This window comes from Phyllostomus hastatus, unplaced genomic scaffold, assembly GCF_019186645.2.
Source record: "Phyllostomus hastatus isolate PE091 unplaced genomic scaffold, TTU_PhHast_1.1 phas_contig_152, whole genome shotgun sequence".
NCBI classification, from domain to species: Eukaryota; Metazoa; Chordata; class Mammalia; order Chiroptera; family Phyllostomidae; genus Phyllostomus; species Phyllostomus hastatus.
This window is the reverse complement of record NW_025333622.1, coordinates 6,792,708-6,820,179: the sequence shown is the minus strand read 5'-3', so window position 1 is coordinate 6,820,179 and position 27,472 is coordinate 6,792,708. Positions and strand designations below refer to the sequence as shown.

General features: G+C 36.8%; 1 long non-coding RNA gene across 2 annotated transcripts; it reads left to right on the top strand.

Annotated features, from left to right (window-relative positions):
- Window positions 1-14,064: 14,064 nt before the first annotated feature.
- Window positions 14,065-17,358, top strand: LOC123813531. 2 transcript variants are annotated; one of them, XR_006784763.1, is made up of 3 exons: window positions 14,065-14,280; window positions 15,628-15,962; window positions 16,711-17,358. It is a non-coding gene; the product is annotated as an uncharacterized LOC123813531 (long non-coding RNA). The 2 variants fall into 2 exon arrangements; XR_006784762.1 differs by having other exon boundaries at window positions 15,628-17,358.
- Window positions 17,359-27,472: the final 10,114 nt, after the last annotated feature.

Genomic DNA, 27,472 nt, shown 5'->3' with positions numbered 1-27,472 from the left:
AGGCCAATGTTTAATGAGAGAATATTTCAACAGTTGGTAGAAAATTTCAATTATATGTGATTCAGACTAAGAAATTCAAAGAACTGAGCACCTACAACCAGCCTGTGGAAGCATACCTGAGTGGCGAGAGCAGCCTTTTAAAAGTTGAGCAAGTTACTAAAATGGAAGCAGGCAGCAAAGGGGTACAAAATACAATCAACTTCTCATTATTTGTGATTTATGACTTGGAAATAGGTCATCAAAACAGTTGCTATAACCCATAAATTCAATGTTCTGTCCATGAAAAATTTACATATTCACTTTCAAACACTGTTAAAACAAATTACCACAAATTTTGTGGCATAAAACAACACAAACTAAGTATTTTATAGTTTAGTATGTCAACAGTGAAGCATGTCTAAATTTAAGGTGTCTGCTGGCTGCATTTCTTTCTGGAGATTGTAAGGGTGAGTCCATTTGCTCATTTGGATTACCTGCATTTTGTGATGATAGGACTGAAGTCTTTGTCTTCTTGCTTTCTATAAACTGAGGCCCATCCCCAGCTTCTAGAGGAACCACATTCCTTGGTTGATGGTCTCCTTTCTTTAGCTTCAAAGCCAGAAATAGCAGGTGGAGGTTTTCAAATCTCTGCTCCTCTGTTGTTCTTTTTTAATCCTTGCTCAAGGATATGATTATTGATTTTAGAGAGAGAGGAAGGAAGAGAGAGAAACTTGATTGGTTTCATGCCCCAAGTGGGGATCGAACCCACAACCTATGTACTCTCGTGGGGAATCAAACCCATGATCATTTGCTATATGGGTTCAACCAACACTCCAACCAACTGAGCCACCCGACCAGGGCTCTGCTCTTCTATTGTATCTCTCTGACCCAACCAGGAAAGTTTTGTCCCCATTTTAAAGGCTCGTGTGATTACACTGGACCCATGCAATTAATTCAAGATAATTTCCTCATGTTAAAATCCATATCTGTGATTATACCTGCAAAGTTCTTTTGCCATGTAAAGTAAAATATTCACAGTTCTACACATGCCCACTTACTCACATCTCCAGGTTGGGAGATAAAGACATCAACATCTTTGGGAGAGAGACATTATTCTGCTACCACACTTATGAATAGGAAGCAAAATTGGAAGGATTTATTTGTTCTTCTTTTTCTCCTTAGCAGCTTTATTAGCATGTAAATAATGTACATTAAACTGCACATCTCTAAATTGTACAATGTTATGAGTTTTGACATCATACTCAATATATGGTACACACTCATAAATCCAGCATCACAAGCAAGAAAATGAATATATCTATGATCCCTAAAAGTTTCTCCATGACCCTTTATAATCCATCTCTCCCTCCTCCATGCCATCCCCAGGCAATCACTGATCTGCTTTTTGTCATTATAGATGAGTGTACATTTTCTAGAATTTTATATAAATAAAATACATAGTATGTACTTCTTTTTGGTCTGGCTTTTCTCATTCAGCATTATTATTTTAAGATTCATCCATATTGTGGCATAAATCAATAATACCATGTGACTTAGCCATTCCACTCCTAAATACTACCTTTATTGTTTCTGCCTGGGACAGTGTATTAGGAAGAGAAAATAGACCAAGAACAACCAAAGCTTTTCTGACCTCCAATCCAGCTCAGAGAAATGTCAAACCCCAGGATAATTTAGATACTTGAAATCTTTGACACTCAGGTAATATCTTATTCTATCAATTAGTTTTTGCTCTGTAAGAAGCTATCCCCAAAACTGGGTGACTTAGGCTGGTCTTTGCTGGATAGTTTTGCTAGGATTGGCTAGGCTCACTCTACAGCTAAAGTCAGTGGGTTAATTGGCTGTGGGCTGATTCAGTATCTTACTCAATCTCTGGTGGCTGTTGCTTGCTGTCAGTTGATGTTGGCTGCCAGCAGAGTGACAAAGAGATTGGCTACAAGTCTCCAGAAAATTAATCCAGGTTTATTTTTACTTGGTGGCAATCACAGGGTTCCCAAGAACAGCAAGAGAGGCAAGCCTCAGTCCACAAAGTCTTTTCAAGTTTCTGTTCTACTACATTTGCTAATGCCCCATTGGTCATAGCAATTCACATGACCAAGCCCAAATTAAAGAGTGAAGACATAGATTCAGCCTCTTGATTGGAGTAACTATGAAGAAACACTGCAAAGGGTCATGCATACAGGTAGGAGAATATTTTGTAACCATTTTTGCAGTCTACTACATTTATCTCTCTTCATCCTTGATTATCATCCTTTCTTCACCACCCATTCATGACTGAGACTGTGTCTCAAATTCAGTTTCCTTACCCATCACTCAGCAGAATCTACTCTCTCCTCAATTATCAATGACCTTGTTTTTTCCTAAATCCAGAGAACCCATTTCACTCATTATTTCATTTGGTGTCTTGACATCGCTTGATACAATCTTCTCATTTGCCTTCAGTGACACTACTCTTTGCCTTATATACTTCCTAGCTATTTTTTCACAGTTGCCTTTATGGAAAAGTGTGTAACATGGTACCTGGCATAGAACATGCTCTTAAAATTGGTTTGTTGAATGAAAGACTGAATGCATAAATGAATGAACAAATAAGAAAAGATTTTGTTCCCTTCCCCACCAATTAAATGTTGGTGTTTGCCAAACTTCAGTTACTCCCTGTGTGCCGATGGCTTCCACTTGCATGTCTCCAGCCCAGATGTCTTCCCTGTGCTTCCAGTATGTATAAGCAACCTCTGACTAGACATTCCTCCCACTGACCCTCCAAACTCAACTTGAGCAAATCTAAACTCACTAACCTTAATGCCAGACTTACTTTTCTTTCAAATTCTACCCCATCATGCAAGCCAAAAATCTGAGTGACATCCTTGGCTCCATTCTATTGTTCACCAAATCCTACTGCTTCTTGCTTTTGAAATCTGTCCCCTAACCTCCAACCACATTGTTTCTACTACTTTGGTTTATGTCCTCATTAGTCCTCACCTCAATGCTTACAGCCACCACCTTGCAAAATCTCTGTGAAGACAGGAGTCATCTGAAGACAGGAAGCAGATGTTTTCATGCTTTTTTCTTTTAATCCTCATCCAAGGACATGCTTATTGATTTTGGAGAGAGAGGAAAGGAGGGAGAGAGAGAGAGAGGGAGAGAAACATCAATGTGAGAGAGAAACTTCGATTGCTTGCCTCTCTCATGTACCCTGACTGGGACAAAACCAACAACCCAGGCTCATGCTCTGACCAGGAATCCAACCCGCGACCCTTCAGTTCACAGGACAATGCTCCAACTGACTAAACCACACAAGCCAGGGCTGTTTCACGCTTTTTAAAAACATAGATTACTGGACCTTTCCCAACTTCTCAGTCAGAATCTCCCAGGAATGAGCCTGGGAATTTGTATGTTTAAAAACACCCACAGGTGATTCTTATTACTGGAAAATTTGGGAAAATACTGTTTTAATTTGTCTCCCTGACTCCAGAATTGCCTCCAACCCTACAATCCATTCTCTGCAGCATTTCCAGAATGAACTGTGTAAAATATGAAACTGATCTTATCAGTTCTTTGGCTCTTTATGGAATCTAGGATAATATTCACACTGTTTAACAGAGCCTTCATACCTCTCAACCTGATCTTTCACTCTCCTCTTTTACAGACCCTACCTTCTACCTTCTATTCTTAACTCTTTCCTAAAGGCAGCGTCCATGCCCTTTCAGGCCACTACAACAGCTATGCCTGCTACCTAGGATACTCATCTCTCGACCTCTTTATTTGTAACACATGTAACCATTAGGTGAGACAGATACTGTTCTCAGTTCCTTGGAAATACTAACTCACATATTCATCCTTACAATCCTGGGAGGGGTAAGTGGTAGGTATTATTATCTTTCTTCCTCATGGAGAAAGTGAGGGACATTTGCCTAGAGTCATGCATCATTTCTGTCAAAACCAAAACTTGACACCAGACAGCCTGGCTGTAGAATCTATGCATTTAGCAACCAGGCTCTAGTTCCTGTCCTTCATGGGGTTAAACCTGTTCTCATCCCAAACTCAGCTCATGCATTTATAGGTACTGAAAGCCTTCTTAGATTCCCCCCATCTGAATTTGCATTCTGGGCTTATTTCTGTTACAGCACTTACAACACTGTACAGTTCAAATCACTTTTCTTGTCTCACAAGCCAGACTGCAAATTCCTTAACAGAGGGGGACACATTTTTGTATCCCTGAAACCTAACAGAATGCCCAGGATGGAGTAAGTGCTAACTATATGTTGAATTTTAAAAAAAGATTAAATGAATGAGTGAATAAATGCATATATTAACTTACAAACAAGCAGCAGGGAGCATCAACCAAAGACCATCTGAGCATTCTGCCCCCGAATCGTTGAGTCATCTGTGCACGATTTCATGGGGCATTTCAATTTTTGGCATATGAGATGGCCTACCTCGTATCAAAAATAAACTTTGGAGTCTTCTTACAAATTCTACAAATAATCATGGGAATTCAAATTAAATGCATGATTGGACATTTATTTGTTTAATTTATTCAGTATATTTGTTTAATTTCTCTGTGTCAAGCATGAAAGTTAAAACTATTTCTTGACCTTTCATCTCAGCTCAGCTTTCCCCTTAATTTCTTCACTCCAAAATCTTAAACAGAACAGGTCCCTTTTTGTGGTTGGAAAGTTTGGCTTTACATAGACCTTTCAACACACAACTGTCAGCACCTGATTATGGGTCATTTTTTAGCCTCTGACTTTCACTTCCTTCCTTAAATAGGTCTTCCAGATGAATCATCCTCAGCTTTTCTGTGATTATGCAGTGTATAAATGAGCAGGATACGCTCAGCCCCTTCCTACCTGGGATCCTCTGCACCCTGATTTGGGGGGTTTCATTTTGCACTCAGTAAAAATTTGAGTGACTACTGTGTGCTGGATTTTGTGTGATCTGTCAGTTTATTAGCTCTTCCAAGAAGAGCCAGAGGAAGCAAAAAGCTGGGAAACTCACATTCACTAGTTCTTGGCCTTTTAGCACTTCTGGTTTGAAGAGGAATTTAGTGAAAAAGAACATGAATGAGGCTTCTTATAATATTTGTGCAATTCTTTTTCTATACCTCACGTCATTATTAAAACAGTTATGTGTGTATTATATATATTACCTATGGGCATATATATGTGTGTAATCACTCAACCAGCATAGTAGTAGAGCCCCCTAGCTACCTAAAAATCATCTTGCAGCCCATAATTCATGAATACCTCATCAAATTCACTTCTATAATATACATGCTGATAGAGCTACTTACTTATTGAATCAGTTTTGGAAAATAATATATTTTGGTAAATAATCAAATGATGGTTTATTGATTTATGTCACATGTAAACATTCTCATGAATACTAATATGAGAGAATCCACTTTTTCTCCATATAAGGCCAAAAACAATCAAAGTACCAATACTTATAATACTACAATAGATTAAGGAAAGAAAACATTTACAACAGGAATTCTTGTCTTTTACCTTCCATATGAACAACATCCTAAGTATGCACAATTTTGGCCTATGTTTCTGTAGTCAAAAGCTCTCTTCTGAGAGAATCATAGCTGCAAGGAAAAGTACAGCAACAGATATACAAAAGCATATAGGCAACAGCACTCTGACTGAAGAATTCAATAGGCAAATCAGAGAGACAAAAATAAAAACCACAATGAGATACCACTTCATACCAGTCATAAAAGCCATCATAACCACATCAACAAACAAGTGTTGGAGAGGTTGTGGAGAAAAGGGAACCCCAGTGCACTGTTTGTGGGAATGCAGACTGGTGCAGCCACTGTGGAAAAGAGTATGGAATTTCCTCAGAAAACTAAAAATGGAACTGCCTTTTGAAGCAGCAATTCCACTGTGGGGACTATACCCTAAGAACCCTGAAACACCAATTCAAAAAAACCTATTCATGCCAATAGCAGCAAAATTTACAATAGTCAAGTGCTGGAAGCAACCTAAGTGGCCATCACTAAATGAATGAATCAAAAAACTATGATGCATTTACATGAAGGAATACTATGCAGCAGAAAGAAAGAAGGAACTCCTACCCTTCGAGGCACCATGGATGGTACTGGAGAGAATTATGCTAAGTGAAATTAGACAGGTGGTAAAAGACAAATACCATATGATCTCATCTTTGAGTGGAACCTAATCAACAAAACAAACAAGCAAGTAAAATATAACCAGAGACACTGAAATTAAGAACAAACTGACAGTAACCAGAGTGGAGGTGGAAGAAGATAATAGGGGCAAAAGGGGGAAGGGTTGTCAGAAACATGTATGAAGGACACGTGGACAAAACCAAAGGGGTATAGGATCAAGGGTGGGAAGTGGGGATGGCTAGGATGGTGGGGAGTGGTTGGAGGAAAAATGGAGACAATGTACTTGAACAACATCAAAAAAATGTGAAAAAAAGAATTCAATGGGCAAAAGATCACAGACTTAGTGTGCAAGACCTCAGATCTGATGGGTTTACAACTCATTTAAGGATTTCCCCAGCCTGCTAAAGAACATTCTGTTTTTGTGCAGCTTCTTCCCCTCCCTTGTGTTCTAAGAAGAGATGTCAAAAGAAAGCACTGCTTTTGGCATTAGTAATGAAGAATCATGAGAGAACCCACGGAGAGAGCAATGACTGTGAGGTGGTAGGAAGAGGGGAAGGACCTAACAGAGTCAATTATAAGGAGTAGGAGAGGATGGGCAGAGGAAAATGAAGATGGCTCAAACTGGGGGCAGAGGAAACAGCTCAGAAAATAAGTTAGAGGAGTAAGAACCTCTGCTAGGTATGGAGGCACCTTGTGGGAAAGAGAAAGGAGGAATTTTGAGGAAATTTTCTAAGATTTATTTGTATCCTTCTTGGTATTTAAAATATACATGTAAAGTATTTGAGATATTCTAAATTCACTGCTGGTAGCTGAGTTTCTGTGCACACAATACTGCTCTGGGACAGAACTACATGGCTCATGGCTTTATAGACATTACACATTGTAGAGTGAAATGTTATGAAAACCCCCTTCACCACCACCTGATGATTTGCTGCCTCTGGATGACTTGATAGAACCCTCTGGAGTCTTTAGACTGACTCATTCTATACCCAGATCACATTGTCCCTCTCCTTTCCCCATCGTCATTTACTATTATTTGTGTCCTTGTTGATGTCCTAATGATGTAATAGACTTTAACATCCCAGATTCTAGAAACTATGTCTTTTTTATTTTTGTACTTTGTGTTACATCCAGCAGAATACCCAGGACATAATTAGATATTCAGTTAATTACTATATCAACTAATCTAGGAGATACATAAAGTTTTGCTAAATAAAATAAGTAAAAATGCATAAAGAGAAGGTCTAATAGCTTTGGTTGGAGGTGTTTCTATTATTATCATTTTCTTATTGATTTTGTCAAATATTCTGATTTAACAATGTATTTGGAATCGAAGAACTATCATGTGCACTTGTCACTGATGATTTAATTACTAAAACTTTGCTTACTGTCCTTACTAAAGTGTTCATTATCAGCAATCTATTTGCAATTCAATGGGCTACACTTGAACACCTCAGAAAATATCACTAACTCCTGACTCTTCTACTAAAAAGCAGTAGTATAAGTAGCATTAATAATCTGTGCATTTTCTGCAAAATAGGTCACCTTTAATTCTCTCAATTTTACAAAGGTACTCATGAATTATGGCTATAACTCTCACACTAATTGTTTTAATTGCCTGAAAATCTTTGTTGTCTCATTAGCTACTACCCATCTACAGAAAATCTCAGCATAATGAAATGTACCAAGCACTTCTGGATCCAAAATAGTAGTGTGCCATAAGTTGCATAGAATACTAAGATTTAATGGCAAGGTAGGAGCACCTACAGAGAACCTGGATTGAAAACACTGTGCACTGGTAATTACAGAGAATAAAAAAGGAATAAAAATATTTGTTCTCATAAAACACAGAATTTACATACAACATACACAAAACAAGTTGCTATGATATGAAATGACAAATATAAAAAATTGTATGTACACAATTCCCATGCATTCCCAAACTGTCATGCATTCCCAAACTTACATCTGATTGGGTGGTTGCTCTCTCTGAGTGTATACAAATTGCCAGACAGATTTGTTTATGACCAAGTAAAGTAGAAGAGTTAAGTCAAGAACAAGCAGCACTTGCTACCCCTATGACCTGTGGCAAGTCCTTTAGCCTCGCTGAACCTCCATTTCTTCATCTGTGAAAAGGAGTAAAGAAGGAGTAGAAGTACATGTGGAAGTGCCTAGCAAAGCACTCCATAACCACTCATTTTCCTTTCAAATTGCATTTTATTTTGATTCCTGACTGCTAGCTCACAACAAAGCCTGCATTTTTTGGCAGTTCTGCTTCTAAAACACCATGATTAAAAAACCAACAAAACAAACAGAAAAACAAAAGTGTCTTTCTGATTACTATATTCCAAGCACCTCTATATACTTTTGTTACAAACACATGAAACTATACTTGTCAATAACAAGGAAATAGTGTTAAATATGTTGTTAATGAAAGTTACTCAGATGTACATATAATCAATTAGTTATTTAAAAGATACAATCAGTAATGAGTATAAAGGAGACAAGGTTTCTCAGGAGGTAGTACAACTGGAAGATGTAACTTGAAAAGGTATTATATGTGGGGTCTGGTTAAACAAAAATATTATATTATTTATATTTTAATTATGATATAATACACATGTAAAAAAGAAAATTTGAAAAGTGTAGAAATACAAAAAATATATATATACAATCAGCCATAAGCTTATACCAGAAATATACTTTATTAATATTTGGTGTTTTCCTTCCAATGTTTTCCTTCATATACATATGCTATGTTTTTACCTATTTTAAACTATACTATCTGGCTTTACATCTTGCTCCTTTCTCTTAGGTTGTACAGAAAGCATTTCTATACTATTAAATATTTTCTGAAATCATGATTTTAATTATTTTAATGGCTGCCTATTCTTCATAAGATACATGCCCTATAACTCTGAATTGCACGAGTTATCTATTATAGCTCCATTATATTGACCCCAGTTTTTCACTTTTAGCAGAATTTTAGATGATGAGAATGATAGACTTTAGTTAAAAATAACATTTTGACCAATATGACACAGACCTTATAGACCTAACAATAAGGAGAAAAAGATAAAGGGGAACAACTCAGAACAGAAAGCCAACATGGAGTTATGTTATCTTTAATATGCTGTCAGGTAACAATGCAATTATACTTCTAAGGAAGTCAAAAATATCTTAAGGAAGTCAGAGAACATTTACTTACATCAAGGAATAGATGGGAATTAAACAGTGAAAAACGTTATGTTCTTTCCAAAACACTGCTGAATGTGAGACTTGAAATGGCTTTTGCTTTCACACTTCGTCTCTGGAAAGTGTCATCTGTAATAACAAAATGCCATACTTAATAAACATCAAATGGTGGAATGACATCTGGGTAATAAAACAATAAGGAGCTCATCTCATGCACAGATTGAGCTCAAGTGAGCTCTCGATAACCATCAATGAGTGCAAGAAGTATAGGCAGAGAGGTGAAGGACAGAAGGGAAGATTTCTTCCATTCAAAATCACACAATTCCATCTAATCAAGTTCTTTCCTTGCGGGCTCCTCCAGTGCCCCCCTTCATCACAAGCTCTACACACTGAAGCTGAGCATACACTGTCAGTTCACAGGCTCAACTAAGTTAAAACAGGTTCAAGACACTTAGATGAACAAATTCAGTATTCGTGACTGCCATGCCTCTGCTCCTCTTTTGTAAAACACTGGACAGTCCCATCTGATGTCCCATGGATACTCCCCTTTTGTTACACCAAAACTTGAGCAACAACAAGTTGTAAAATGGAGGATTATAAAGCCAGGACCAGGAGAATTATGGAAGAAAATAAACTAATAGAGAAGATGGAATCACATTATAAGAACACATTGAATAGATAGCCTGGAGGCAAGTAAATAAAAGCCAAAAGAGAGAAGAAAATGGGAAACCAAGTCAAAGAATGGGAAACCTGGGAGATCAGGTCAGGATCAGGCACTTGTGCAGGAACAACTTGCACTCAGGAGGACCAGGAGCTGCTGCAGAGCTTCAGAGACAGGATGTCTTAAAACTGAAGTTAGAGCTGCCCCAAATGGAAGGACATTGTTTACTCATCCTCCACAAATCCAGATCCACAGATTGATTGGCATCGTAGGCATAGAACCAAAAAATCAAGATGGCTGCATTGTATTTGGTAAACCAGCACCCCGCTGGATTCCCTAGGTGCAGAAACTCATCTGGCCTTGGGATTGGGCCCTCCTTTTTTACCAGCTCTATCTCCTTATTCACCAGTCTGACAGCAAGGCAGGTTCTTTTTTGATTAATGCCTTGGACTTAAGCTACATCACTTCATAGGATGCTTTGGTTTGGGATTGAAATTGCTGTCTACATAGCAACCTTCTTCATCTACACAGGAGACAGCTCACCCCTTCCTGTGTGGAGGGGACACATGCAGAGTTGTAGGGAGAAAACAGCCCCACAAGAGGTCCTCAGCTTATTTAGATTCAGAAAAATGCCCCTTTTCATTCTTTCTCAGGGCCAGAAGCAGGGTGAATTTGAGCTGCTCAAAACTCTTCTTGCTATTTTTTTTTCTTTCTTTGGAGTTGAGGGGAAAGGGGATATGAGAAACAATATAGAGACACCATTACCCTTGGAACATCCTAAAGCACAGAAAGCTCCTTCCAAAAAGTGCCTCTGTCCCAGGCAGGACTGCACAGTCCTACATCAGCAGGTGGACCTGCATGCAGTACCTTAGCTTCGCCTCAGCTTCCCCTCTCTCCATTTGCCTTCTCAGGAACTCTGAATGCATCTGCTCATCCTTTCTCTAGCCTTTTAGTTATAACAAAATGCACTTTTGACCTTTCTATTCTTCAAGCCTAGCTGAAGCTTTCCTCCTCATACCATATCTTTTTATTTAAAAATTTCTCATTTTGTGAATTCACAAAACATATTTATATGAAAAGGGCAACCTCAAGGGTTTCCAGTACATATTTAAAACCCCTGAGGAGAAGAATTTACATTTTAGCATGAAAAAATAATGTAGTTTATATCTATTGAGTCCTTACTAGATGCCAGGAATTCTGCTAAGTACTTTATGTTATAAATTATTCTATTCTATTCTATTCTATTCTATTCTATTCTATTCTATTCTATTCTACTCTATTGATTCATCCATGTATTACCAACACATCATGATTTCTTCCACTACCCCTCTTATTCCCATTTCACAGAAGAGAATATTGAGGATCACACAAATACTATATGATAGAGTCAGGACTCAAGCCCAACCCATGTTCGTGCCAGTATTCATTCTATATGGTTTCTGGCTCTGAAAAACTCTGGCATTGCTTCTTTGGCACTTATTTGGCAGGGAGGGTGGTATTTTCCCACATTCTGCAATGAAGACATAGTCACTGCACAATTGAGAGCTTGACCTTAGAATAATTTAGCTGTTCTGAAATGGTTGAGTTTCTTAATATGGCTAGACTCGAAATTTTTATACTGATCACTTTTTTTAAATAGGAGTGGAAAGAAACACTGTTAAATTATCTTTTGACTGCCGTCCTGGGAAGTAAAATGGCCTTTTGAGTAGTATGTCAATTTCCTTCAAAGCTTTTGTTGTAGGAATGAAAAGAAGTTTCCATCAAAAAGCTCCTTTTACTTCAGCATCAGCCTCCAGTCCACGTGTAAAATTAACGCTAAACCTCAAGGCTGGGCCTCAGGACTCCGCAAGTTCCTCCCACAGCTCTCATTGCCTTTCTCAGAGTACTGAGTTCTCACTTTCGGGGAGGGCCTGCCGACCCTTTCCCGGAGCTTGTTTCCCTCCTGTGCCATGGCAGTCACATCCCCTGCGAGGATCCAGGCTTCACTCTTCTCGCCCCCCTTGCCCCCTCCCTGTCCACTCTTATCGGCCCTTCACTCAGCACCCTCTTCAGTCACACTCACTTCATTGGCGTGCTACTTTGTAAATGGTCTGAAGCCCATTCTAAATCAATGGATTGTGTGTCTCCTCAGCCAGAAAGTAAAGTCTTTAGGTACAAAAATTACATTTTTCATATAATGCAGGTGTTAACTGTACAAACTCTGGCTTTAGGAAATAGAGATTCATCAGTGTCTGGTACAAGTTAGCACCCATATACTATAACTTCCACCTAACCTTAATGATTTTCATTTTTGGTGCTTTTGTGCATAAAAATATATATACACATGTTCAAAAAATGTTGAAATACCACGACAACTCTGATACGTTGGGTACAGAGTTTAAGACAGAAAACCAGAAAAGACTAGTTCATTTAAAAGCAGTGATTTTTCAACTGGGGACAATTATCTGGAGGCATTTTTGGTGGTCACAGCTTGGGGGGTGGGCTTGTTAACTGGCATCTAGTAAACATGGAGGCCAGGAAGCTGATAAACAATGCACCAGAGAGCCCCCAACAACAAAGATACCCATGTCAAAGTGTCAATAATGCCCAGACTGAGAGCCCACGGTTCAGAAGGAACAGAGTTATCCCAAGGTCAAGTTATCCACATGGCCTAATTTGGGATGGGGAGTGGGAGTGCAGCTCATTGTTCATTCAGAGAATACAGATTTTATACATTTTATTTTTAAGATTAAGAATGTACCCATTTATGTATCAGTAACTTTAGCCAAACTTGTTCCATCTTTAAAATCAAAACTACCATCTTAACTTTTTAAATTATTACTATTCACTTTTCCATTTTATATGTAATTTAAATCAGTTCCTAAATTCTAAAAGAAAATCTTTGGACTGGAAGATTTATAATCTTAGGAATTATATGGCCCAACCCTTTCATGTTACATGTGAGGAAACTGAGACCCAGAGTAGTCAGGGGACTTTTTAATGAGAGAGGCAGGACTGGACTCAAAGTTTCCTGACCCATATTCCAGTGCTCATTACACATCGCACAATGCGACTGTTAGGTCAATGAAAAGGAGTAAATTCTTCTTTGGAAGATTATTTCTTTTCCTAGAGCCAGTGTTAGCCATTTTGTACCTAGAAACTGTGCTCTATAACTAGATTCACTAATCCTAAATTAGAAAATAATTGCTGTAGTAATATATGATGAAACATTTGTCCTCTGAAGAAACAAAATGAAGCACTAAAATTCTTTTTTGGAATTGGAAATTCCAAAGCCATCTGGCATTTTTTTTACTTCTAAGCTCATTTAGGTAATATATTTCAGAAGAGTCCATGGCTCCTTTAAATTACATTCTAAATCTTTATTTTCATTGGATGTTAGTTAACATTTTCTTGGTAAGATTATTTCATAAACATTAAATAATAAAATCTTAATGAAAATCTTTGAAGAACAATTTTAATAATTATTTTTGTCCTATGCAGTATTTTGATTTTCACTCCTTTGTCAAAGGAATTATTGGAATGAAGAGGTGAATGAACTTGTTTATAAACATGCAGTATATGAGAATTAAAGGAAGATTCAGACTACTCAGGTTTTTGTTTTGGTTTGCTTTGTTTTGTTTTGCAATACAAACTGCCCTTAAATTATGCATTAGATGGAATTCCCAGTTTGTTGTTCAGCCTACCCAGTGTCTGAGTGGTGTGAGCTTCTGAGCTCTCAGGCAAATGTGAAACAAGTAAGTGACAAAAATTGATTTCATTATTTCCAATACTATTGAGCTAAGTTTACTGAAATATCTATGGCATGAAGGTTACAGATAAATTTGCAACTTTACCCTTCACCATTCAATTTTGAACCTGTGCCATTTGTCCCCCACAAAAAGCTCAGTAGAAATGCATGACAGATCAGCTTGAATTGGACACTTCAACTCAAGACATAATTCAAAAATAGGGCTCCACTAATCAAGGAAAATGTCACTAGTTCCTATTTAGATTAAAAATGAGGAACAGAAAGAAGGGTGAGCACAGTGAAACTTCTTGCAATGACTCAGTTGAGATTTACAACAGAAGGAGGAAGTTACTTTTCCAGAAGTTGTGTTTGAAGTATAGAGAAATGTGTTGCTGGCATTGGAATACCAGACAGGCTGACAACACGGCTGGAGGTAGGAGTGGTGTGCAGAATAAATAGCCACCGAATGTAGTGACAACTTTGAGTGACAGATGAAGAAAAAAAAGAACTATTTTTCTGATAACATGTCAAGAAACAAATGCCTCTTTCTTTCAGAAGAAAAAGGTATGTATTATTGTGAATTCAAGTGACCTTGCATCTGGTAAACTTTTTTGCCCTTACAGAACTGTAATTTCAGCCCAAAATGGAGCAATCCTTTTGTAGAAATTATTACTTCTTTACTTCATTGAAGGTTTATAGCAGTTTATTATGGCTGTTTCTGTCTAGTTTTAACAATGTGTTTTATGCTAACATTGCCTTGTCTATTGCATAATAAGATACCCAAAAATAGATTAGGCATTTTGTCTTCTGTAGGTCAAAAGCCATTGTAAGTTCACGTGTATTCAAAGTAATTCACATGAGTTTTTATACCAAAAATATTTAATGCTTTAGAAATTATCTCCTGACAAAATAAGAAAAGAATAAATTTTGGTATCAATTTAACTTTATCAAAAATAACTCAAGGAGAGGATGTGGAAAAAACTTACAAGTACATGTCTGTGTGAGACAATAAAGTTTTGTTTTTGCCAACAAAATCAAACTGGATGAATATTGTTTAAAGTTCCCCAAGAAATTTCTGGTGTGGATCAAAGAGCAGAAAAGAAAAGAATTGGCCTTTACTTCAGCCTACTACATATGCAGATTCTCTGGATAATGGAAAACTCCTGGTGACAGACTTCCATGGTGACAATGGGTGTTTCCAGAGATACATTTTTGTAAAGGTCCCTCTGAACTTAGGGAGGAAAATATTAATTAGATAGTATGATGTACTGCAATCACTTTCAGTTTTCCTATGCCATCTGAGAAAACTTGAATCTACTGGTAATATCAGAGCAATATTTGGGTTCAGCTAAGGAGTATGATATCTATATAGCACAAAAGACTGTGAGTCAAAAAAAAAAAGGAAAGAAAAGAAAAAAAAAGCTAAAGCATATTATGGAGTTATGAGTTTCTCTAACTATACAAAAGACAGATTTGATTTTTTAAAAATCTCTCAAAAGACCTTTTCTATTTTTTAAAAAATAGTTGACAATAGCCATGTTAATGGGTTGTTAGGGAATTCTCACTTCCACCCAGAAATTCCAAGAAATAACTTGACATGTCACATTTGAAAGTACACTATTTCTGCATTGAGGTTTCATATTATGCATGATGATAATTGTTGTTTCACTTATTGAAATGATCAGAAATTTACTTTGCCCAAACTTTAGTTTTGATATTTGCATAATGTAATGGCTTCTCTTAAGAAAAAAAGCAATGGATGATTTTTCTTTTATGTTTAGTATTTATGTTATGAGCATACAATTTCTAAGGCAGAGCTCTAGCCAAGAACTCACCTCCTTATCATAAGAATTTCTCCTTACCTTCTCATCTCCTTAGCAATGATAGTGATTTCTTTTTACCCTTCCCCAGCTCACCTCTATTGCTGGATACTTAGCATTTGGAAGGACAAGTTAGTTGACATGACAGTTCATCTTCAAACTGACCTTTGGGGCTCACTCACAGAATCTGCATGATGATGTCTTCAATTCTAAGAATAACTGTGGATGTAATATATTGAGCATTCACCACATGCTGACCAAGATAAACATTCTATAGCCGTCGTTTAATTCTCATCACAATCCGGTGAGATATTGCTATTCCCTTTGACTTAATGAAGAAACTGAAATGTGGAAAGGTTAAAGGAACATGCAGATAGAAGTTGCAGTGCCTGGATTCAAACCCAGATGTGATCATTTTTTGAAAGAGTAAGAACGAACACTCTCTCCCTTCCCCAAGGTAGAATCTAAGAACAACAGACAGTGGTTAAGAACTGAGCTGAGTTTTTGCTGAACTAGGGGTCTGTGAGCTCTACTTGTGTGACTAATGAAGTGAGGCATTAAGTGGCAATAGAGCCACTGAGAAGGACTCTCATTCTCAGCAAGCACAAAGTGAAAAGAAGTGAGCAGACTAGACCTTACATAATGTTGAGAATTACTGATTCTCTAGAGGGAGAAACAATTTGAAATTTTAGCATGTATTTAATAAGCACTAGTATAGCATAAACTGTATGTCAGACATTATTTTTACTTGAAAATTACTTGATTACTTGATAACTATTTTTACTTGATTAGCTCATTTAGTCCTTAAAATAACCTATGAAATGGATACTATTATTGTCCTCATTTTATAGGTGAAGAAACTAAAATATAAAAATGTTAAATTACTTGCCCAAAAACCTACTGTTAGTAAGGGACAAAATTAAGATTTAAACCAAGGACTTTGGCTCTAGACCAAATACTTAAGCACAGCAATATAGTACCCCTGACAGAAAAATATTTTGTTATGTTTTATGGGCTTAGACTAGTGTTTCTCAACCTTGGGTTCCAGGTGCCCAGGGCCCTCAAACATTTTCAGAGATGTTCTCACATTCTCTTCAAGAACTTTTAATTTTATGTTTAGTTTTCAGCTGAAGTGAAGCTTAAGCTATAACTAACATAGTTTTTTCACCTTTAGAAAGCTTGGTTGTTAAGAGGGTCCTCATGCTAACAGGAGCCTCAAAGGCAGGGTCTGCCAGCCAGAAAGAGAGGAGCAGAGGGAGCTGGGGCAGGCAACCGCGCTGGAACCACTGTGCATCCTCCAGGTCTCCTGAAGTTATCCATTTCATGAAGACGTCCCAGTACTCCCCACTGCATTTGCTCTCTCTGGATGCTTATTGTCCTTTGTGTGCACCTCTCTTGTGGCCCTTCACTCAAGATGGCCAGTGTTAGCGTTCTTTGTATATTGACCAACCGACTTCTATGTTGGAACCACCTTGAGAGTGCCATACAGACTGCTGGTGGCTCTGAATATTGAATCTTTCCTTCGCAATAGAACCTTGAATTTTAGCTGGGTACATTGCCAGGCAACTAAAAGACCACATTCCCCAGTCTTCTATGGCTACACATGTGACTCATATGACTAATCTCTAACCAAATGAGATGTGAGCAGAAATGTTGAAATAAATTTCAAGAAAATTTTCTTTTAAAAAAGGTATGATGGTAATGGGAAAGATATGCATATGTGAGAGTACAAGGTGTATAAAAAATCTCGTACCTTCTGCTCAAGTTTTTGTGAACCTAAAATTGCCCTTTAAAAATATCTAATAAAAAATTTAAATAATAAGTGTGCTCATCTCTTTCTTTTTCCTCCATCCTCTTTCCCACTGCTGTAGATGCAGACAGGGCAGCTAAATTCCTGAACCCATCATGGATCTTAGTGGCCTTGAAACAGAAGTCATATTCTGTTCCAGCAGAAGAAGAAAGGAAAAGAAACTGAAACCCTTCACTGGCCCCTAAACAGCTTTATTAATGGGAAGGAAATATATTTCTCTCTTATTTAAACTAGGGTTATTTTGGATATTCCTTTGATGTACAACTGGACTTAAACTTCAGTGGCATATAAATGCAGACATAAGGTTTCATTCACCCTTCATTGAAATATGCAGCATGGTCTCAACAAGGCAGGCCCAGCTGAGAAATATATCTATTGAATCAAACCTCAAAAATTACTGAAAGGGCCCAGAATTATTCATTGATATATATACCAAATTTCCCCCTGGCCTTCATGTACATATCAAAATAAATTTCATAATTGTTTTCTTTCATCTTTCTTGATTATAGATTGCACAATAGAAAAAAATTAATTAAAATGATGTAAAAATATTATGTATGTTTAAATATATTTATTAGCTTTGGAATAGAAGGTCTTGCCAGAACATTATTTTCCACCTTTTATTGAAAATGTAAAATTTTAGCTTTATTTTTATGGATTAAATCAGCTTTAGAAAGGGCTAAACTGAAAACAAGCCAGCATTTACAATTTATTTTCTGTAAGAAAATTTATTCTGTGTTTCAAACTAACAAGTTACAAGGAAACTTTTATAAGTCAACATAATCATAAATTGGTGGGGAGAGCTACATGATAGACATATAAACTCTAAAAATCAGTACTGTAGTTCCTGGATTTTAGAAACTGTGAAACCTGAGGATACTCTTTAATTATAACTTATTAATTGTTTGACTTTTGTCGATTTTAATTAGTGAGATTTTTGTCTTGTCAAAACACTGACCACAATTTTAATATTCTTAAATAAAAGTACTATGAACCTTTGAGTGAAATTCTACACATATTTTAGACTTCCATATTACACAAGTAAAAAAAAAGCTGTTATTAAGTTTTTTAATATAATGTTTAAACATACATGATAGAATATTATAAAACCTCTACATTCAAATAGGATATATTCATTATTTCATTAATATTTGTTTAGCATCTCTCACAGAATCATCTAGAAACATCTACTTTCAGTATTGTCTACTCTAAGCTTTAATCAATAATTATCATTATTAAGAATAATAGTAGTCAATACTTATTGAATATTTATTATGTGCTTGGCACCAATTTAAGAGGCTCATGTATTCCACAAATAAAATACTAAAACTCAAAAGTGATAGCAATATACCCCGTCATACAAATAAAAAGTGGAAGAACTATAATTAAAAATCAAGTCATTCTGACCCTAAGTCCAGGGTCTTCCTACCAGTATATATTCTGCTGTCTTCTATTAGTGACAAAGAGACTACAACTTCTTTTTCTGTCATTACATTTTTCTTCCAGTAAGAGTTAATAATTCTAGTGCCAAAAGATTTGCCAGCCAATTCCTCAGAATCAAGAAAAAGTTTGTCTTACCAGCATATGGGTACTACAGGCAATATGTCCATATAAGTGAGCATAATAGCTCACATGACCCAAATATGAAATTACACCTGATTTGACTACATTTACATAACTCATAAAACAAATTACATCATTACGTAAAGATTGCATCATTGCTATCATTATTTATATTTGAGTTTCCTGAGAGCCAAGGCAACAAAGCAAATAAAATGGGCTGAGTAATTCTTGTATCAAAATATTTGTTTTTGGGCTCTGGCTGGCGTAGCTCAGTGGATTGAGCGCGGGCTGCGAACCAAAGCATCACAGGTTCGATTCCCAGTCAGGGCACATGCCTGGGTTGCAGGCCACAGCCCCTAGCAACCGCACATTGATGTTTCTCTCTCTTTCTCCCTCCCTTCTCTCTCCAAAAATAAATAAATAAATTATTTTTAAAAATACTTGTTTTTGGTACCAAACTTTAAAATAAATGTTATATATTGAATTTATTTAAAAACATAACAGTATCAGCTTTAAAAAAGCAGTTTTTCAGAAAAAAGAGAAGTGATGTTATTTGCCTGGCTCCTGAGCTATGTATGTCTCTGTAAAAGCTAATAAGTGAAGTGTAATAATTCAGCAATAGTGATTTTGCAGAGGTCTCACAGTTAATAACTACAAACATTCCAAAAGAATCCAATTTTCACTTAGCTAACAGTTACACTATATGCAGAAATATGTAGAAATGTCAAGTGATCTCAGTCAAGCCATAAAATAATGTAGTTACCCACATGTTTTCCATGAAGCCAAATTGGCTCTGCATCTCTGTTACTTGTATAATGCTACAAAAACTACACTAAGTTTGTGTATTCAATTCTCCCTTTTAGCTCAAAAACCTTACCAGCTATTTGTTCATCTAAAGAAAGCATTCTTTTGAAGCCCTGAAACACCTTCACTTCATATAGCTGACCCCCCCGCCCTGAACATACAGTAACAAAACTGTTATGCCTACACATCCATTGGTTCTTGCCAGTTCCCACCTCCTCCCTAGGTTGCATCCCCAGACACAGACAGCTATAAGGAGAGGCAAGGGCAAAGCTATCTGAGTTGACCTATTGTGTTAAAAGTGCTTTCTCTTCCCCACTTTCAGCAGCAGGCTATCAGAATACCCAAAAATCATCCTCATGTGTATGTACGTTAACAGCTGCTGTTGCCTGAGCATTTCCTTTGTGAATGAGGTCCCTTTAAGACACAATGGAAGTGATATGAGGATGAGGTATAGGGTCTTTTTCCACATTAAGACATCATGTAAAACACAGAATTAGATATGGTCCCTCCTGAGGAAACTTACTTAGACATTTCAAGATCACAATTAGGATTACATATTCAATGATAATCAGCAGCAGGAGCCTTACCTTGAACACAGTGAGGCACAAAGGGAAAGCAGAGCATAGAAAATTGCTTACCTAGTTCACAATGGTACTGAGGAGCTTAATGCTTCTAAAGCACTTAGACTGAAGACACAAAACATTATCTTCTTACCACGACGCTGCAACAGACGTCCATATGGTCCCATCTTCCTTTAATTGGACTTAGATGTTGTATGCATCTGATGATTATAATAATGGGTGATGTGAATGTAAGATCCCCTCCATGGGGCATTTTGTCCATGGATAAAATTGTCTTTATCCTACAGGACAAAAATGTTTTTCAGCTTGAAATAATTTATTTTTGTCATCAGTGGGTTATAAACTGTGCCTTAGGCTGTGCTGTACAAAAATGTCTTTGAGTCAAGTGCCTGTCTTAAGAGATTTCTTTAAAAAAAGAGAATGAAGCCTCCATTTGTACCACGTGACACTATCTTATCTGTTATCTAGACTGTGTTACCAGTTCAGATCCTTTACTGTTGGGTGAATTGAGTTTAAAGGTAGATAAAACAAAGCTATAGTTACACTATGTAAACTGATCTGGAAAAAAAAATGAACAGGCAGTTTACCTACCATGACATTGTACACAGTACTTGTGTTCATTTTGCTTAGTTTTAGAAATCTTATATAATTTATATTCAATATGAATGTGTGAATTTTTTAATTACCTTATAAATAAGCTGGGGTTTATTTGAGAACAACACATAATCAAAAGTTCATGAAGCTTGTTATCTAAGTTTCAGATTCTGAGGTCAGTAGAAAGTCGACTTTTTAGTGGTGCTTTTTTTCTTTTTCAATAAAAGAAAAAATTACAAACTTTGCAACTTTACAATTTTCCTATTAAATTTTTATTAAAATCCAAAAATTTAAGTTACAAATCTATGTTGCTTGCAAACTAGTTTCCCTATGAGAACTATATACCCATCAACTTTTTTATTTCTGCCTAATAACTACTGCTACAAGATTTCTGTTTGTACACTGAGTATTTAGCAGCAGTTGTCTTCCTAGCACCACGATAACTCTAAGAAGAATTTAAGAGATGGATTAGGTTTCCCTTTCACCAAAGCAGGTATTGATGCAATTACATATACTTCAATGAATGACTCATGTAAACCTTCTTGACTTACCTCAGTCACTTTTGAAAAGTTGAATTCAGACACTTTGGAAAAGGTCATCTATTATCTTTGTACTACAAGCAAAAGGCAGATACAGAAATTCATATAGTTCTCTCTCCACCCATCAAAAAAGAAATGGAAGACCAAGAAGATTGATACCATCCATAGCCTGTTCCATTTTCCTCAAAATGAAAATACACAGTAACTCAAAATGAAAAAAAAAGAGGTAAATTCCTATTACTCTCTAACAAAGTAGCACACTACAAAAGACTGCAGAAGACCTCTTTGAAACAATAGCTGTATAAATACAATAAGATTTTTCCAAAGGATTTGGCAAATTTGGAAAATACAAGCTAAAACATAATAATTAAGAGATATAAGACATTGACATATATGAAACTATTTGAGGAAAGATATGAAAATTTTCCAATAACAGGGTTGTATCTTTGCCTAACAGTGTTTTATCCACAATGAGCTGTCTCAGGAAATTGGATTGGAAAGGAAAAGTTTTTAATGTGGAGGGTGAAAGACCCATTTCATTCAAACTCCCTTGACCGGCATGTGGCTCCTTGTGGGACCCAGAGGCCAGTGCTGCCAGCATTCGCCTCTCACTGCTTTTCAAAAGGCAAACTGCAATGCCACTCACATGTCTGTACTGAAGGGGTCTCCATTCTATTTGGCCTCTCAGCTAACACAGCTTTATTACTTTTTGTAAGGGGCCATAACTCATGAACCCTTCATCCTTTATAATTTTAAGTGTTTATCTTTATCTCCTATACTCAATTTTGTTAAAAATCCACCCATTCAACATTGTACTTACTTAGATACTTACAAGCTTGGTTACCTAACTGATGCTATTGTCTTGCTTCTGAAGGAAGGTTTTAGAATTCGTTTAGATTTCAAGTCATGGAAATAAAGATTGTTTCACTTCTGGGAAAATCAATCAGTGCAGTCCTTATGTGTCATGTTTAATGAAAGCAAAAGCTCTAGTCATTTAAATATGAATAAACTGAGCTTGGAATTTTAAACCACTTTCTTACCATGAAAACAGACAACTATGATCTGGAAACATAAGAAAATGATTTTAAAATAACTGATATTAATTTTAATTTTCTACAGTAATCCACCATTCATAACTTATTCTCAGGTGTTTAATTTTGCTCATACAGCATGTTACATAAGAATGTTGTACTATTTGGATAGAAAGCAAACAAAGCTATTGTTTTGTCAAATTACTCAATTAATATTAGTACCGTAGATAAAGAATCAATAGTGAAAAAGGAGATAAACCTTAGTATCTACTGGTGTACTTCTGTTACATTCACCATCAATTATTTCAGTCTTCATTAATTAGTTATAGGAGACACAAACATGTGTTCTTCAAGGAGTTGGCCTCATTATAATTAGATAAGTATGGCTTCGTAGGGATCTACTCAACATATTGTATAACTCACTTAAAGGATAGCTTGTAATAATGACACTCTTTATTCTACTTTTACTATATTGTTAAACCAGAATCTCATTAATAGGGAAATGGTGATAGAATAAAGTTTTCTCAGTATGAGATTATTTTTGTAACAAAGAGAAATTTTTTTAAAATCCTGGGAGAAAGTTTAGAATAAAAGAACATCAAAGATGTTATCATTTTTCATGTGATTTAATGGTTTAGTTATAAATTAGCTGAATACTAACACAGCTTTAAACCTGATGGCAGGTAATTTTTATTCAGCTCTTAGTGACAAGCTGAAGTCATTGCCCTTTTTCATTCTATAATAAATATACTCCAGATGTAGTTAAATGAGTTTTTAATTTGTCTAAGCAGCATTTTAGCTTTTAAACAACCCTAGCTCTTTCTCCAATTACTATGTAATATTAGAATCATTACATTGTGCTTTTGAGTTAATAGAAATGGCAACCAATATTTTTTCATGGGGGGTGATATTTAGGGAAATAAAACTTGTACAGATTTTTCTCAAGTCGCTCTGAAATCTACAGTCCATCCACAGCTTGTGTTTAGAACACTTCCATGTTCAAATTCACAATGGTCCAGGCTGCATCAAGAGACCTAACATCTTCCTGCACCAAAGGGAATGAAACCTTATCTAAGAGGCTGTGCTGTAAATGATATCCGCCTCCCTGACTTAGGATACAGGTCCACTGAATTACTTTCTCTGTTAAGTCCGACATACACTAAAGGATAAAGGACTGGCTTCCCGGAGAAAGATATAACTTTCAGATTACTTAACCAGAACTGTCTCAGAAAATACTCCTCTGGAAGTCAAAATCCCCTTTTACAGTCTCAGCAAACCCACCAATGGTTAGCTGGTATGGTAAGTCAAGATGTTGGTAAGTTTTTCCTGAAATATTTAAAATGGTGCTTATTTTTTTCTTTTTGGTCCAGTATGCCAAAAGGTAAAATGACTCATTTAGAAAACATTTTAGACTCTTTTTTTTACAGAAGAAATCATTATAATCATCCTCGATCTGTTCTAAATATTTTTAAAATTTGGTACCCAAATAAATATACATATATTATACATAGATCATTCATGTAAAAATACCTATGTTACCATGTTAAAAATACACTGTGTTCTGCCCCCAAAGAGAAAACAAGAACAATATCCAAACTTTGTCTCAGACTTTACAGCTTCCTGCACGTTTTGGCTTTTGTCTTTGCAGCTTCATTTCATGCTCTACTCCTCACCCCCTGGAATCCAGCTGCTTTGATCTCTCCGCTCCATGGCCACGTCTGACCCTCCCTGCTGGTCCCTTTTCCTGGAACACTCATCTTTCCTCTCTTTGAGCGGCTGATATTTATCTCTTGGGACTCAGCTTAAATATCACCTCCTCAGTCTGGCTTTGACTCGTAATGTATCCAAAGTGGAAATCCTCCTTGTTATTTTCATAGTTTCTATTTCAGGATCTTGTTTGTATCTTTCTTAACACATATCATAATTTGTCATTTTTCTATTAATTTTTCATTCATTCATTTGCATGCTCCATGGGGAAGGAATCAAAATGGCTTATTCTATAGCATGTCATGAGTACATGTTACTGTGCCTGGATCTTGGTAAATTCTCAATAAACATTGTTCAGTAATAAACTGATACCCAAAAAGGAGTCATAAAGAAAAATGACTTTATTACTTTATGTTGGCATGCCATTTTTTAAAACTGAAATGCTAAATGCTAAACAGTGGCCTTTTCACTACTATAAAAATTAGGTCCTCCCAAAGCAACTCATTCTATAAAATTACTCAAGATTAAAATGTTTCAGGGATTCTTTCTTACCAATAAAATGAAGTTCAAGTTCCTGACACTGACACGTAGAGCCTCCAAAACCACTCTCCATAGCCCTGATCAGTGCTATTGCCCTCCATGCCCTGCTTCCCTCTTCATGTTCTAACAGGGAGCAGCAAGCTGTGCCAAGCTCTGTGCCCGGGACAGAGTAGGCACTCCACAAATATGATATGAATCGACTGCTGGCAGGTGCCTGCACACACCTGCCTGTTTTGACAGCGTCAGTTGAGACTGGAGAGCTAGTCAGAGACCAGATCTGGAAAGATCTCTGCATGGCATGTTAAGGATTGAAGTCTTTAAAGCAATGGGACGCTCTAGCAGAGCTCTGAGTAGGGGGATGACATAAAGAAGGGCCACTCAGAGAAAAGCAGCACATGCATCTTTCCTGCATTGACATAACTTAACATGTCTTTTATGTCATCAGCTCAAGGGTGACTTAACCACCCACCACAAGGGGCAGGGGCAGACTCTGGAAAATATGTCTTGTTGGTAGTTTCTGCTTGAGTTGCATCTTGTACACTTTCAGTTCTGTCTTTTATGGGGCATGTAAGTTTTGAGTAACTACCAAAGCCACCCAAGTAAAAATAAATCAAGAAGGATTGTGTTTTGCACTCCACTTCTCTACATGTCCTTAGGCAGGAAGAAAGCTAGCTTGGGTGTCCATATCTTTTCAAGTCATTAATCTGTGAAGTAGCAAGAAACTTTCAATGACTTTCATTATGGTATTTTTTCCAAAGTAAAATAAACATAGGAGCAAACAAACAAAAAAAACCCTTTTTGGGGTATGAGTAGCACTCAACTTTATATTATTTGTTGAACTGTTGTATACTGGTATTATATTTACCAAGATTAGCATTGGTGAAGGCTACATGTCTTCGAATAAGAAATGTCAGGGCAAATTTTATTATCATTATCAAAGAACTCCTCAGGAAGAAAGTTTTCTAAAAGTGTTTTGGTAACTTTTTGGTAATAAATATGCATGAAGTTAATCATGAATTGTTTATTCCCTCTGTGGTATGGATTATTGCCTGGTGCTGAACAGTTTTTTTTTAATGGCTTAGGTATTAAAACTCCTTCCTGACTGAGTGTTAGCTAGAATCAGTTTTACTCATATGTCAAAACAATCTCAAGTTAATTTGACAACATAAACACAGCATGTGCAAAGAGAGGAAGGTACATTGTTCTTTAGAGATATCAGACAGCTATGTAATGACTAGGCATTGCATGTCTGTTATTTTTTAAACTAAATTTCTGTAACTATTATAAAATCTGAATTAAAAAATCAGTGCTTCCCAAAACTTAGTGAAAGAATTTGCAAGTGCTGACATACTGATAGCCTCTGAGCTGAGAAGATCAAAGTTAACATGTCAAAACTGGTTGCATTTCAGAATATTGTAACACCTGGGCGTCAAGTTAAACATACTATCAGCAGTAAGCCACAGCTCCACACCCTCAATTCTCAGAAGAGGACAAGCATGGAAAAGAAATAGAGACAATCAGAAGTGTGCAAGAGCAGGCCAGGCACCATCTGGGCTCTGTAGGAGGACTGGTGGGGGAAAAGGAACATGATGGCATATGCTATGAAAGTACAGATTGTAAAGGAGGGTAGCACCCTGTTTTGCAGACAAGTTACTACATTTATGTTGCAAAAGAGCCCTCTGATATTCAGTAGAAAGAAAACACTCTGCTTTCCAGTTAGCTGCCTTGCAATATCTCTAACATTGAAGGGGTGTGGGTGGGAGAAGTAAAGTACATCTATTATAGCCCCAATAGGTATAAATAAGTGTTCACATGTAAATCTTTTAAGGACTGAGCAAGAATGTTAGGGGAGGAGCCACGTCTAAAATGTCTCCTGCATTCCCACAGAATGCTGGGCCTGTGAGAGGGGCAGAAGCACTGTATTTGGGACTCAGAACATCTGGACTTAATTAGCATCTATGTTGTTGTGAAAAAGTCAACCTCTCTCCTCCTCTACAAAAGACATAAAAGAAAGGGGGGTAGGGTAATGGTTAATTCAGTCCAGCCTGTTCTTTTAAAATTTTTGTCAGAATTCATAGGTTAATATATGTGAAGATGTTACATAAACTGAAGAGCTCCACAGCTGGTAAATGATGATATTAGACCTGGAACAGAATGGCAACAAATAGTCGTTGATAGACTGGTTCTTTGTTTTGGATGTAATCACGACTCCTCTATGACAGTATTTCTTTCCATTTACTTCAGGGTTTCTAAACTTCAGCACTACTGACATTTTGAACCAGGTAATTCCTCTCTCAGATGTGGAGGAGGTGGAAGGGGTTGCCTGTGCATTGTGTAAGGTTTAGAAATAAAACAACCCACTACCCAGAAGATGCCAGGCACAGCTTCCTCATCTTACCCCATGACCTGGCACAACTGAAAATTTCCCCAGCCATTGCCAGACATCCCCAGAGGGGAGCGGGTGGGGTGAAGGCAAAGTTATCCCTCAGTTGAGAACCACTGATTAACTAACAGAGACAAAACTTCATTATGTCCTGAAAACGTCATCCTGAAAGAGTTTTGTACTTCTAGACCTGAACCATAAATGATAGAGAGCATTCTCTATGATTACTCTGTAGAAGGCATTCTGCTAAGCTATTTGCCCATATTTACTCACTTGATCCTATAGCAATGAGGGGGTTCCAGGAATCCTCATTTCAAAGTGGAAGAAATTGAGGCTTAAAGAGTTGAAGTGACTTGCCCAGGTTAAAAGCTAGAATAAAGCCGG